We start from the raw sequence: 16,080 nt of genomic DNA, 5'->3' as shown, positions 1-16,080 counted from the left end.
TGCTTTTCTATATCACACAGGGTTTGGATAGACCAGTAAACTCACCTAGATACCTTCTTCAGTCATTGTAAACTAAACACACACTTCATAGGAATGCACTGATGCACTGGTAAACAGGGTTGAAATTTCCCCCTGCTATGCTGTAATGGATGGGCACCAAGCCTCACCCTCTTCACTCTTCAATGCCCTTTGCTGGTCTGAAAAGAGAGCTCTCAACTTCCCTTTTTTCTCTCTCCTGTTTCCTGATATCATGTGCTTCTCCTACCTTACTTTAATCTCATAATCTTCTCTTAACAGCAAAGAGCCGTAGCTATTCGAAGGGAAAATATATCAAGAAATATTAGGTCTCTTGCTGCAGCAACTGGAGTGAGAGCACCAGGATCCCCAGCTTGGACCAGGATGCCAAGGATTGTTTTAAGAAAATGGCAGACAAATCAGACATGGGGGAAATTGCCAGCTTTGATAAGGCCAAGCTGAAGAAAACCGAGACACAGGAGAAAACTCTGCCAAGCAAAGAGACCACTGAACAGGTGAAGTGGAGTGAAATTTCCTAAGAGTCTAGAGGATTCCCTGTCCCCGTCATCTCGAGACCCCAGTTGTGAAGTGGAGGAAGAGACACCTGCAACATGGACATAAGCCACATGCTGCACTGTGAACTTGGGCACTCTGTGCCAGTGCCACCGGCCCATGGGTCTTTGAGGGGACCCCCTAATTGGACTGCCAAATTCTCTGGTTTGCCCTGGGATATTATAGGAAAAAAAAGAAAGATAGAAATATTACACAAACATTGTCTTTACTAAACAATAACAACAATAACCCAGTTCTAAGTTCATAAGGGCCAATCTGACACAGGAGCCATGAATGAGTTCAGAGCAAATGCTCCTGTAAACACATGTGTAGTAGATAATACAGCTTTAATACCAACCAAGGATAAGGTCTAGGCATCTTTGTGGGTAACTGGAGGGATGATCACATTACCCACAGCCACAGAGAACACAGAAAAACTACTAAGAAATGCTTGACTTATATTTGTATCTTGGCTTTGAAATATTTGAGAAGAGTTGAATGATGGTGTCCATCCATGTCTCAAACACTTAACTGAGGTTTCACGTGTGTAAATTCCTAGCATGGAGGTGGTATTTGAAAGCATGAACAGATCATCTCATCAAACCCTCCCTTCTCACTGTCCCTAACTCATTTCACAGATTCAAAATCTAAGGCACAGAGAAGTTTATTCAGTGGTATCTGTAGAATCAAATGGCTATTTTTGGGCAGAATCAGCCTAAAGTTTTTACTCCCAGCCTAACAATGAAGCATACCATAATATAAGAGATAATGTTTCCAATGTAAAGAAATGGGGGGAAAAAAACCTACACATTTCAACTAAAATATGAGGCTCAGAGATATTACACATGTGAGAGAATTTCAAAGTTAAAATATCCCTGGATGAACGGCTACGTGTGCTTCCTGAAACACCTGCCACATTTAGTTGTCATCAAAGTGAATTCATTAAAAAGCAGAACAGCCCCCAGGGCAAGAGATTCTTTGCATAAATTAGGTGTGAGAGATGAAAAGCACATCTGAGATGTCTCTATAGGAGATCATAGAAATATGAGTTTGCTGCAGAATTAAATAACTTCCTAGAACAAACTCCTTAGAGTCTGTGGTTCTGTTTCTGTAACATGAAGAGAAATGACTATCCATGAAAAGAACAGCAGTCCTGAGGGGAATACGAGGTTACCACTCCATTGGTTAGCAAACTTGTAAGCAGGCAGTTCTTCTAAAAAGCTGTCTCCAAAGTAAATCCTGCGTCTTCTCCCTCGGAATGACTGATCAAAGTAAAATTGGGAGCACTTATGAAGCCCTGACAACTCAGAATATCCATCTCCATGAAGCCACAGACTGGGATGTGTTTGCTATTGTCATTTGAACACAATTACTTCTTTTTCACTCCATTACATCAAAATGTCTAATAGGAAAGTTGGTTCTGTAACTTTAAGTGCATTCAAATTTAGAGCAGTAGAAATTGCCATTTCTTTCATAGGGTGGGTGATGGGAAGGATGTGCTCGCTTGCCCCCCAACAAGACCATGCTCTTCCTGTCTTTTATTGCCCAGCCTAATAGTGAATCTCAACACTTCATGTCATCAATGCAAGGTCAAAATATCACAAGTGACAGAAAACAACTAACTCTGGAAAATGAGTTATGAAATGATACATGTGGATCCTCTAGCCCCAGTCAAGCCATTGGATGCCTGCAGCCCTGACCAATGACTGACCACAACCTCAGGAGAGACCAGAGATCTCCTGGTGATCTTACTTTAATCTCATAATTTTCTCACTCAGCCAGGCCATGTCTGCATTCTTGACCCACAGAAACCACGAGAAACAAATGTTTACTTAGCTATTAATATGCTGTCTTAAGATGCTTCATTGTGGAGCACGAGATAATTGATACAGTTCCTAGTACTGTTTAGAAGGTGCTTCCGATATGGAAGGTTATTTGATTTATGATATTTTATCAATTATTCTCTTGACATAGTTTCCTCTGTTATATTTTTCTGATCCCCCTATTATTTTGATTTTTAACATCTCATTTTTAAAAACAATTTCCCTTTTTTTTCCTGCTATTTTTCACCACTTTCAAATTTTTCTGGGGCATATCTATGAAGTATTGCACTTCTGTTTTTTTTTTTTATTAAATCATAGCTGTGTACATTAATACAATTATGTGATACAATGTGCTGATTTTATATACCATTTGAAATATTTTCATCAAACTGGTTACCATAGCCTTCACAGCATTTTCTTAGTTATTGTGTTAAGACATTTATATTCTACTCTTAGTAAATTTCACATGTACCCTTGTAAAATGTTCCCACCAATTACCCTCCCTCCATCCATCCTCTCCCCTCCCCTCCTCTCCGTCTCCCCTTTCTCCTTCTTCTTGGGCTATAATTGGGCTATGGCTATAGCTTTCATATGAAAGCTATAAATTGGTTTCATAGTAGGATTGAATACATTGGATATTTTTTCTTCCATGCTTGAGATACTTTGCTAAGAAGACTATGTTCCAGTTCCATCCATAAGGACATGAAAGAGGTAAAGTCTCCATCTTTTTTTAAGGCTGCATAATATTCCATGGTGTACATATACCACAATTTATTGATCCATTCATGTGTCAATGGGCACTTGGGCTTCTTCCATGACTTAGCAATTTACACTTCTGTTTTATCCAGAATTTTCAAAACCTTGTTTATGTCATTTTAAATGTTTCTTTTTATATCACAGTTATTTCTCTAATATCTTCTCTTAGCTTTTTGAGGTTACTAATAATGGCTTTTTAAAAAGATGTTTTTCTTCTTGAAGAGTCAAATACACACACACACACACTCTCTCCCTCTGTCTCCCTCTCTGTTTATCTACTTCATTTAGATTTTTGCCTGTAGATTCTGATAATTCTGGATTGTCTAGTAATATTTTTTAAAGTACAACAAAAATTGGGATGAAATGTTCTGAGAACATCAAGTAGGAAAAAACTAACTTGATTTGAAGAAATGGAAAATTATACCTTGTTTTGACTAAATTAACCCACAAATTTATCATGATCTCAATAAAAATACAAATAGTAATTTCTGGAACTATGAAGGAAGATTCTACATGTTTTAACATGTTTCAAGTACTACATACACACACATAGACACACGGTGGCCATAAAGTTCATGTGCAATTTAAAATAGTTGTCCATTGAAATTGTACACGAACTTTATAGCCACCCTATATATATATGTTTATATAAATAAATAAGTATAAATAAATCAGAAATAAATGAATCAGAAATAACTAGCAAATTTCTGAAAAGATAGGGGATAAGAAGGCATTCATCACAGTACATGCTAAAATGTACTAAAAGGTAAAAATCAGAATAGTTTAGTCTGGTGTATTAACACACAGACACGCCGATCCATCAAAAAATTAGTCTACATATAGAATCCAATACATATGGGTGTTTAATATATAAGATTGGCATTTCAAATCAGAGAAAAAATATGCATTATTTAATACATTGTACTTAAGAAACTGGATAGCCATCTGGAAGAAAATTAAGTAAAATCCACAACTCACACTTCACATCAAAATAAATTCCACAAGAACAAAAGATTTTAGCACAAAAGCATAAAAGACCTAGAACAAAGTATGACAGATCCTTTAAGAAAAATGTTTTTTTTTCTATGTAGTAAAGCCTTCTTAAAAGAGTCTACAATGCAGAATTTGTAAGACTCCAATAATTTTGAAAGCATAAAAAATAATTATCTGCTTGAAGGAAGCAGCTCTACCCATCTCAACAAGAGATAGATTTTTCCACAAAAAAAATGTATCTTTGCATTTACTATCTATTAATCATATTTTAATATGCTTATGCTGTTTTCAATTGCATATTCATTTTTGAACTGAAAATCTAAGTTCAAATCATTTTGCATGAAAAGTGCAAAATGCTTAGAGCTTTATGGCCACAAGAAATAAATTATTTTAATTTTAAATTTATATATATATGTATATAGACTAATAAACAACTTTTAAAAATAAATATATATTTTGGGATAACACAGAAAATGTAGTGAAAACATGATTTCAAAGAGTAAAAAATGATGCAAAGCGTCCACCTTCTATAGAAGAGTTTGCGTGTATCTTTAAGAGTCAATAAATCTCAGCATTAAGTAAATGGATATTTGTTATTTAAAATATGCACTTTCTAACACAGTTAAAATAATACATATTAAAAAAAGCAAAAATGCTATTATGAAAATACATGCCATTAACATTTATTGAGTATTTATTATGTGTTTGGATCTTTGCTAAGTAGTTTCGTAAATACCCCATTTCAGTGTTGCAAAAATATTGCACGAGAGAGAGGGTGTCCCAACAACAGATGTGCAATTTGAGATCCAATGAGGTTAATGATCATGCCAAGGACCAGGCAGCTAGCAAACTGCCAAGCTAGTGGTGTATCTGAGGTCTCCTGGTGCCACACAGCTCCCTGTTTTCATACTTTTGCTTCATTAATAACTTTAATCATGCACCAGACCTACTTATCATTAATTTTTGCCATGATAGGTCATGTATAAGAAATAGAAATTGTGGTTTCTTGTGATCTACTAAGACAAGCTCTCCTGCAATGCCTACCCATTTTCTTTTCCTCCTTCTTTCCCTCCCCCCTTCAACAAGTGATAATTGATTATATTGCTTGTCCAGTGCTTTACACAGCACCCAGGGTCTGCCCTATCTTGGCATATAATTTATAGCAACAGTTGTAGCAAGGAAACTACTGGCCGTAGGAATACAGAAGGAAAAGAATCTTTTATGTTACTACTTAAGCATTTGCATTGTAGAATGGTGCATAATGGAGCCAGGATAGTTGTAAATTCTAAATAATGTGTGCCCACAATGAATAAAACCACTATCTCTTGATGGTAGGATGACAGATACCAGGTAGAAGAGGAGAAACTGATCCCAGAAACCTCATATGACACAGCGCTAGCAGAATTCTGCCTCTCGATGGAATCATTCTACCTCTCGAGTGGGAAAAGGTGGTGATGTCTCCCAGCTTCCACAAAACCTCCCAGATTCCATGAAAAATGATTGACGCATTCACCTGCCTTACCACTGGAAAGCAGGACAGGCTGCTAGTCACAGAGATTTTGGTCAGATATGATAAGGTCGAGTGCAAGGCACTTTAACAGTGGAGAGTTTTCTTTCTCACAGGGCGGTCTGATTGTAAGCATCCCAGGTGTTGGGGCTTAGGAAATTACACTGCAAAGCAGAGCCCTTTGGTGAGTTCAGCAGTTTTGAATTACAGACAAGTGGAAGGCCTCAGAACCTGCCTATCTGGTAATCAAGGTCTCTCTGACCTTCCCTTTTTCTTTGGCCAAGTTCAGGGAGGAGGCTCTGAAGTCCCTTTATCTCACTCAGGAAAGTCCTTTCAAAAGAAACACAATTGCCCTCAATCCTCCGTCTGAAATCTTATTAACCAGAGAAGATTAATTCCTTTGGCAGAGGAGACACTACAAGTCTTCACACCCAGACTCCACTCCGAGGCAGACTTTCCACTTACTCTTTCAATTACTATTCTACCGGCTTTTTCCTGAGAAACTATCTGTGTAAGACAACCTTTGTTCACCATTCTCCCTCCCCCCCCCATCCTCCTGTGCCGTGTTACTATCTCCCACCTCCCCACGGTTCTTTCTGGAGTTTGGGGTGCTACTTAAGCTTCCTCCAGCTGGCCCTTGAGGTTCATATTTTGTATGACTCCTCCGCTTATGCATGTGACAAATTTTTATGCCTTTTCTCCTGTTAACCTGTGGTTCAGTTCATTTCAGCTAACTCAATTATCAAACCTTCAGATGGAGGAAGGAAAGTTTTGGGGTTTTGTTTGTTTATCCCTCCCCGCCCCCCCCCACACAGGGATGGGCATTGCTGAAACTGTTGTTCATGACAGGCTACCCAAAATATGTCGCTGTGGCACTTGAAAAAACAACAGAAGCAGGAAATCCTCTGTGACCTTTTCCTGCCATCTCCTCTTGACTGACATCATAAAATCTCAGAAGGTCATTCTCTGAAGACCCTCAGGTGACCTGTGTCCCGCCTTCTACACGGAGGGAAGGAATGTCACACAGAAACACCAAGAAGAATTTGAGCAAACAGGTCTTGCTAAGGTCCCCCAGTTTTTACCATTACATCATACCCTTTTGTCCTCCAATCATACTTTCACACATCTATTCATAAAAACACACAGTTTCCTTCTTTCTTTGGGTCTTCATTTCTGAAGCCTCCCATGTCACATCATCATATATATCTACACACGTATATTTAATTACATGCTTACATCTTTTATATACACACACAAATACATATATTTAATTACATGCTCCCTTCTCATCAATCTGCCATTTGTTACAGGGGTCTCAGCTATGACCTTTGTGATGGGTGAGGATAAGGGTCTTTTCTCGCCTGGAGAACCCAGACTTCTTCTATCTTGTTTTCCCATTCCCACCTCATGGTCTAAGGCAGCAGTTCTCAACCTGTGGGTTGCGACCCACAGGAACTGTATTAAAGGGTTGCAGGAGTAGGAAGGTTGAGAACCAGTGGTCTAAGATGACCATTCCAGCTCCTTCTCCCATGTCTACACTCAGATGAAGAGGCAGGCCCGATGCTGCACAAACCACGCCCCTGCTTTCACCATCTCCCCAGTCTTATCCCATGAGCAAAATCTATGGGAAGGGAGGGTGTCGAATGTCATCTCTACCTGGTCAGCTAAGTGGCTAGCTAAAACTTCTCAATCTGTAAAAGAAAAGGAGAACGTCACTGGTGGAAGAGCTCATGGTATACACCACAGTATAGTTTGGACTATAAACCACATTAGTGGGAAAGTGGAACTGGCATTCCTTTTCATGAAGGGATAGCATTGTGTTCTGGGGAAAAAATGGGAGAGAAGTGACAAAACTCCTACGAAAAATTGGAAAGTCTAGTAGAAAAGTATAACTCTCAAGGAGGCTTGTAAACATGTTGGTGTTTCTGATGCAAGAAGTCAGACGTACAAAAAGAAATTCTATAGCAATAGTCAGGAAAAGAGAACGACATAGGAGGACCCCTGGGAACCTCAACAAGATGGCAAGGAAAAGACTTGGCCTAGAGGAAGTTGTGGCATCAGCTTGCTTTTCAATGTCCACTATTTACCTTTTCCTCCTTGCTGGATCTCAGAAATGGCTACGTGGATCTAGAATAAATTTGTATGTTTTCTTTCTCCCTGGATCTATAAGAATCAGCCAGGAAACCTCACGGACAAAACTCAATTCAATTTACACAATCTTCACAAAACCGGCAAAGGTCTCTCTCTGTGGAGATGAGCAAAAGGAGACTTTTTTAGACATATAAAATGTGCTATGTATCAAAAAAGAGAGATCGGCGTGAAGAATGTGCCAATGTTGTCGGTGCAGTTGATTTACTGTAAAAAATAAGGCTTTTGAAAATACCTAAATTTTGTTCTTAACAAATTAGAGAAGAAATAGATCACAGAATAATGAGACGAGGCAGTCACGAAGAGACTAGAATACTTAGGGATCAAACATGTAATTGCTGAAACAGAAACTGAATATATCAACTGAATATAATTAAAGAAAAAATTAGTGGAGATGAGAACTTGCCTGGTAAACTGTTCTAGATGTTGAAGGATAGAGATGAAAACGAGGAGAGGAAAGATTAAAATAAAACATTAGAGGAAAGTGTACATAATGTGGTTACTATACTACCTCCCTTCTTAAAGGCCCTTCAAAGACTAGGAAAAATCAGTAAAATGACATGCACCGCACGCTCAAATATACACTCGACAACATTTTTCACATTCAAAACAGAAGGAAAAAAAATCCCTGTTTAAGTTCATTCAAAATAAGGAAAAAGAGAAAGAAAATGGGAAGGGAGAAAATAAAAAAATGCCATTTAATCTCGAATAAGTTCAAAAAAATGTCAAGGACACTGCAGTCTTGTTCATGGTCTGCAGAGACCCAGGGGAGTGACTCACAGATGGTAGGTACTCCATGAATAGTGCATATTGAAGACATGTAATTTCAGTGTTTTCAGTGGACAACTGACCCAAAAATATTCCAGCAAGCCATGATATTGTCCTAGGTATGGACAGTATCATCCAATAGAAAACAACAGAAAGACAACATCATGTTTGAATTTATAAAGTATGCTTTGCTTTTATACTCTTTGTAGGGAAAAAATGTAGTCAAATTTGCATGACAGTTGGGCAAGAATTGAAGACAATGTAGTCATTCCATGGACACACGGACACATACACCCATAGAGGAAAATTAAAGGCTAGTTCTGTGAGCATCAATCCTTTAAAAACACTAAAATATCACCGGAACAAATTGAAAAATTGTATCAATTATTTCAAGTCTCTACATGTAATTCCTTATATAATTGATGAAATGGAAATTGAACTTACTCTAGCCAAAATAATGCCCTTATACGAATTTTTAAAAATAAGATAATATTTTTTTAAAGCCCACATCTAATTAGTTTTAAAAAATAGAGACATCAAGATATGGGAGACTTAAAGATAATTGGTAATGAAAAGTAAAACTTAACGTAGAGTGAGCCTAAACAATTATCATTAAAATTTATATTGTTTAGGTAGATGAGAAAACTTTTTGCAAAGAATTTTAAATATAAATAAAAAATATATCTATATGACATTAAAAATATTATACTCACATAATATAAAGTACACATGTATTATGTATGAATCTAGGCGCTGAAGCCCAGATGGTATCAACCAAAATTGGGATTTGCATTGAATGTAGCAAAATAAAGCCATATTAAAGCTTCCATTATATTCAGGAATAGTGTATATGTACTTTTTTTTTTTAACTTGATGTTCATAATTTTAAAAAATGTCACATAAGATTTACTTAAATAAGCAAAGTGAATTTATGAAGAAAGGTACACGTTGAATTGATGGGGTTGTGGTTTACCTAAACTGGTATTCAGGTGCCTAGAATCCACTCTGAGCACTGGTCCACCCCTGGCCGTAGGCTTTCTTGATCCAGACGTCTGCATTTTTGCTAATGACTGGCCAAAATGGAATTAAGAAAATCTTCACAAGGCCCCAGGAACCCATAAGATTGTGCCATCTGGTCACCCCTTCACCAGTGGCCATGCAGATAAAGGATTTCCTCATCTGCTCTCATCTCTGTGCCTGAGTCACCTGGCATCTGGAGCCCCTGACACCGTGGTGCCCCCACACCAACCCCTCACCACCACTGCCCACCCCTTGCCAAAAGCCTGAAGCCTTCAACAGCTGCTCTGTACTGTGCTTGCAAAGTTCAAGTTGCTGCTACAAGACCTCTTGGTGCTATTTCTCTGTTATGACAGTTTGACGCATTTGGACCTGAAATGACCCACTTGGCGATCTCTGGCCAGGCCTCCACAGTCTCCAGTCAGGGTTTGCACATATAACCAGGAAGAGATATTCCTCCCAGAGGTCTGCCTGGGTTATCCCATAGGACTTAGCAAGCATGATTCTGAGAGTCCTCCCTGGTGTCTAAATGCACTCCATTTGCATAGGACTGTGTGGGGAGTTCCAAGAACTCATAACCTTTCACATCTCACAACAAAGCCACCCTGTGAAGGACCAGCTCAGCAGGATCTCGAAATGTATCCATGGGCCCATCCTGCCTCCCGCTCGAGTTCTCACTCCTTGAATCACCTCTCAGACTGAGGGAGCTCTGAAGCACAGTTGAAAAGCGGCTGTATTTACTTTCCCTCACTTGCTTTTCACACCTTTCCTGCTTTGCAAGGAGGTGGCCTGGCTTTGCGATTTAAAAGAGCCGGCTTCTGAGCACCAGGGCACTGAGGAGTGAAAGTAAACAGGAAAAGAGAAGGCTCACAGAAGTCTTTATAACCCGCATGTTAAAATTATGTCAACAGGATACTGAGAACAAGATCTGTCGAGGAAATTCCACAACTAAGTAAGGAAAACCCAACAGTACCTGAATGAAGAAGCCTGGATGGTATTTGCTTTGATCCAACTACCTAGTTAGAAAGGAGCTTGGAAGGGGAGAATTTAGAAACAAAGAAAAAAAATTAACATTAAATAATCCAAAGAGTAAGACCGTTGCTTAGAGGCAGCTAGACTGGGCTTCTGTAAAGGCTGAAATCAAATCACGACTTCAGAGAACCAGACTTTCTTTTGATTTCGATTTAGAATCTAGCTTTTGAAGAAGTGATACGTGTTAGTTTGTCCCTGGTGTTTAGAATTTTTATTCTGAAATTTTCTATAAAGGGACTAACCTCAGTCTCAGAAGAACACACGGGGTAAACGGAAAGATAGGAGGGACAAAAAAAATATTACCTCCCTCTGTTCCCCTCACCTACCCCAGGGAACACTGCCCATGTGGGAATGCTTAAACTTCCCTCGAAGTCTTTCTCAGAGACATCAAAGGACACTGAATTAGATTTAATAGTTTACAATTGGAATTTGTCTTTATGAAAACACCAGGCTGTGTAATTTATGGAAATTAAGCAGGCATGCATCTCCATTGTGCTAGGATGCATTATGATACAGTAGGCTTAGACAGAGACCTTATGATATATTAAAATACTTTGTGTCAAAACACTGCCCAGAGACTCGAGGGGGATTTAAAAACCTATTGTCCGGGATGGTGTGGGGGTGGGGGGTGATAGGGTTCAAGTTTGACCTAACTTTGTTGTTGCCCGTTGTTTTCATGCAGGGAAAGGGGTTTTTTTCTGTGCATTTGTTTTATGTTTTACTCCAAAGACCACATGATATATCATTTTGTTTTATGTTAAGAAGTATTCTTTTATAAGTGTTGTGTCACTTGGCAAACAGAAAGACAGAGCTATGCTTCAAATAACTCTGCCTTGGGATAATTTTCATTTGTTTAAGCTGGAAACTCTGAGCGATTTCTGTAAATATTGGGAATGAACAAATTTAGAATTGTCAGGGAAGTCTGGATGATTCCTTTCTCTCTTGAATAAAGTTTAGTCAGTATGAACTTTGCAAGTGGAAACATTTCTTTGGGTTGAAATACCAAATCTGCTATGTTAGATTTGGAAGAAATGCATTTCTTTTCCTTGACTCTGAACTGTCTTGGAAAGTATTTCTCTGAAAGTTTTAGAAATAAGTCAGCAACAATAATAACCACGACAACTGGTAATAATAAAAATAGCCTTGCTTCTATGAATGCCATTAGTTTTTCAAAGATTAACCACATAACATTTACTTAGGCGATCAAAGGACCTTCACTTGTCAGGAAATTCAGTTCCATTTACCTTAATCTGGTCTCAGCCACTGGCCAGAGTGGGAAGGGTTTTTAAATATTAATGAGCACACTGTCAGGAATCCAACAAAATTTAGCAGGTGTTGCTTGGCTGTCTGAAACTGTAAAGTCCCAGAGATATTCACCCTTACACATGCTGAGGGCTGGGGGTGGGGGGTTGGGGAACTGTATTTAAAAAATCACACACTACTTAATGAATGATTCCATCATTTTTTTTTCAGCTAATAACGCTAGATATGCAATGTCTGATTAAAAAGAAGAAATTGACATTGATTTTGATTTTTGGAAAGAATGTGACTGCATACCAAATAACTTCCTCAAGCTGGCTTTTAATAAAACTGGCTGAAAATCACTGGAAAACATGGAATCCAGTGGAAACTGGATTAGACGTGCCATTTTTATTGCCACACAAATAAACACATTTCAAATTCTGTTTGTTGGAGGCCCTTACTATTTCGTTAACAAGAAAGTTATCACTCCCTTTGAAATGGGAACCCTGCCATCTAGTGGTAACTTGAGGTAACATAGCTCAGATCACTTTAATAAAAATAGGTTCAATTTAATCTTAAGTCATTGAATTGCAGTATTTTAGAACTATTTTATAGATGAAGAAATTAAAGAAACTGAAATGATGTTTCCCAAAGGCTCACTGTGATCTAATAGCAGTGTTTTAAATAACATCAAAATAATTGGGCTCTCAAAATGCAATTTATTACCCAATAGGCATAAGATTAACTCCATTTAACAGCATTTTTGCAATTTGTGCATAGTATTCCCGTTTATTCAGGATAACCTCCTTAACTATTCATTATTAGTCCATAAGACAAGTTATATATTATTTTTAATTAATTATTTCTTTAGGGATTCAATTTCAATACCTCGTTTTAAAAAGTACTTTGTTTTTAGCTTTATTTTCGGTTTTGGTTTCTCCCACAAGACAAATAATCCAGAAGCAGCAGCTAGCAATATTCTGATATATTCTCCTCCTCCCCTGAGGTTTTAACTTTTCAGTTTCCTAAGTAACAGTTGAGGTAAAAATCATAACACCACCACAGGTGTCACAAGTCATTTACATAAATCTGCATCTCAGAAGAAAACCTAAGCCAATTGGAAAAGAAATAATACTTCATTAGAGAAAAGCACAGGAAGAGGAAATAAATAATTTTCTATCATACTTAAAACACCTTCAAGCGATACAAACTCTCCTTCTCTCATTGATTCAACACAGACATTTTGAGTCCCTAATAGGTGGCGGGCCCTGGAGGCAGGACAATAAATAGCACATTTTTCTCTTCAAGAGCCCTCAGGTACCAGGAAAGGCAAACATACAAAGACAACTCATCTCTGGATCATGGGTGTTCACATAAGAGATGTGTATAATACACAGTGGAAAATGGTCAGCTCAGCCATGATGTAGGTCAGGGAAGGTTTCACATAGAAGAAAAATATTGATCTGGCTAGAAAGGATCAGCAAAAGCTTCTTAGGTTGGTGATTAGGCAGAGGGTATTTGAAGGAAGAAGAATGTATATATGAAGGTCAGAATTATGAAGTAACTTGATGCAATCAGAAAGAAGAAAAAAAATCATTTTATCATAAAGACATTTGCACTAGATTCTTTATCACAGCTCAATTTACAATTGCCAAGATGTGGAAACAACCAAAATGCCTATCAACCCAGGAATGGATTACATATGTATATGTAGTATATGGATATTATGGAATATTATTCACCCATAAGAAAGATGAGGACTTTCCACCTTTTGTATTAACGTGGATGGAGTTCAAACATATTCTTCTTCGTAAAGTATCACAAAGATGGAAAAGCAAGTACCCAATGTACTTGATATTAATAAGAAGCCAGGAGATGATCTAATAACATCCCCACATAAAAGAAATACTCAAATTAATTCAAGTTGAGGGTAGGGGGAACGAGAGAGGGGAGAGAAGGAAGGAGTGGATACAGACATAAAGAACTGAAGCTATAGATTACCTTACATGTTTAACTATATGCTTCCTTTATAGACTTGTTAAAGCATATGGGATGAAACCAGAAAAAGACAATATGGACATGAAGTGGTCATTAAGAGCATAGGAAACTCAACAGTTAAAAATAATGGTAATTATAAACTCTTGGAAAAGTAAAAAAATTTATAAGAAATGAGCTCTATCAATATTTACATTGGCACCACCTGTGAGTAATATTTACATCATAGATATTATCGTCTTTATAAACAGGCCATGGTACTTGCATAAGACCCCACCATTCATAAACACTGAACACTGATGTAACCAATACTTGGTTTAATTATATTGGGTGACTGAGAGAAGAGTAGTGATTGAGGAAATGATGAAGAGAAAGAAAAATTTTATAAGAACTAAATCTTTATCTTCCACTGCAGAAAGATAGAAATGAATCTAATCCTAAAAACTAAGGATATAACAATTTAACATGTTATTAAGTGGTAAAGTGATAGAAACAAGGAAAAAAAAAACCCAAAAAGCCTTTAAAGGTGACTGTCACCAAAGGGGAGAAAACCAGGTCAATTTTTCATTTACTTGTAATACTATTTCAGTCATAAACTCATTAGAATTTTTGAACTCTTAAAATCATGAACAGATATTGCTATATAAACACAAAAGTAATTATTTAATCTTATATCTTTGTAACCGGTAATGACAATTTTACAATCTAAATTTTTTAAAAAATAGTCAAAGACAAACACAAATATAGATGCAAACACAAGCTCCAGTATTTGCAATAATGGAGACAAGTCAGAGTTAATCTATCAGGAGTCCTCAAACTGCGGCCCACCGAGGACATTTATCTGGCCCACCAGGTGTTTTTGCCACCACTGCCTGTCCTGCTTAGCAGATGACTTGTCCCGGGGCCCGCAGTCCAGCCCTCCAACGGTCTGAGAGACAGTGAACTGGCCCCCTGTTTAAAAAGTTTGAGGATCCCTGAAAGTGTTCATAGATAATGGAACGATTAAGTAAATGATGGCACATCCATAACTTTGACAAACATGAAGTTGGTAAAATATTTCCAAAGAATATTAATAGCTTAGGAAAATGTCTATGAATGCCATAGGGTAAAAAACAAGGCACAGATTACATAGATCTAGCATAAACACAAGTATGATATAATTATACACACATTTATAAACAGAAAAAAGATTTAAAGGCAAAAACTACAGTTTAATGGTTGCCTGGTCTGTATGATAAAATTTTTTTCCATATTCATTTCTGAATTTTGCAAAGTTTCCTAATTTGTGTCTTCCTTATAAAATTATGAAAACAAAAAATTTGTTTTCAAAAACCAATCAATAAATCACGATTAATAAATCTGGGATGTAGGATTTGAACTCAGCTTGGTTTGACTTGGTGGTGCTTTCACCAGGATACTGACTTGTGCACCTGCCACAGAGCCATCACCGCAGGTACATATGAATATTTGTTAACTCCAACTCAGAAAATTTTCTATGTACAAATTCCTTTAAAAACAGGTGGCTGTGGGCCACAGGTCCCAGAATAATAATCCTTCGTGTAAACACACCTATACCATGTCCAGCATGCCCTTCCTCACCATAAGAGAACATTACATTTCACACTGTAGAGTTAAATGCTTTGCTTCATCTATTTTTAAAAAATATTTTTTGAATTACACTTGCTCATTTGTGGTAAAGCTTAGAGCAGCTCTGACCAGGCTGGATAATAACCACAGGAAATTGTTTGGGCAGTGTGTTAATTTGCTGATCATGTACAACATCAATTGTGTGTGATAAAGCAAGACAAGTTTGGATACTAAAAAGCTCCAGGAAAAACATAATCAGAGGGAAGTGACAGCACACTTGACCTCCTCTAGAACAAAGCAATTAATACCAAGTTTGCTGAGAGGAGCATGCCCACGGGAAAAGGGATGTGATCTATTTTCAAAACTTAAATTAGGTACCACGAAATCTCCCTGAGTTTTGAAAGCACATACACTTGGTAATCAGGGCAGTTGGCAGGCAAAGGCGGATATGATTCCTGTTCAAGAACAAAGTCAAGGCCAAATGCACTTATTTAATGTAACTCATCAGCTGGGAGTGGGAGCTATGTGAAAATGTTTAACCTTTTTGACTCTTCATCCACACCACACACATATCTGTATTCCTTTTCTGTGTACTGTGTATTCCAAGCACTATCTTTTGGAAAGTTTCTTCTTTTCTGTCAATAT

General features: G+C 37.6%; 1 pseudogene; it reads left to right on the top strand.

Moving 5' to 3' along the window:
• Window positions 1-422: 422 nt before the first annotated feature.
• Window positions 423-617, top strand: LOC111726528 (annotated as a pseudogene).
• The last annotated feature ends 15,463 nt before the right edge of the window (window positions 618-16,080 follow it).

The sequence above is a fragment of the Otolemur garnettii genome, unplaced genomic scaffold, assembly GCF_000181295.1.
Source record: "Otolemur garnettii isolate 467f Iridium unplaced genomic scaffold, OtoGar3 scaffold00069, whole genome shotgun sequence".
In the NCBI taxonomy this organism is placed as follows: Eukaryota; Metazoa; Chordata; class Mammalia; order Primates; family Galagidae; genus Otolemur; species Otolemur garnettii.
Note: the sequence above shows the minus strand (reverse complement) of the source record. Positions and strands in the feature narration are given on the sequence as shown.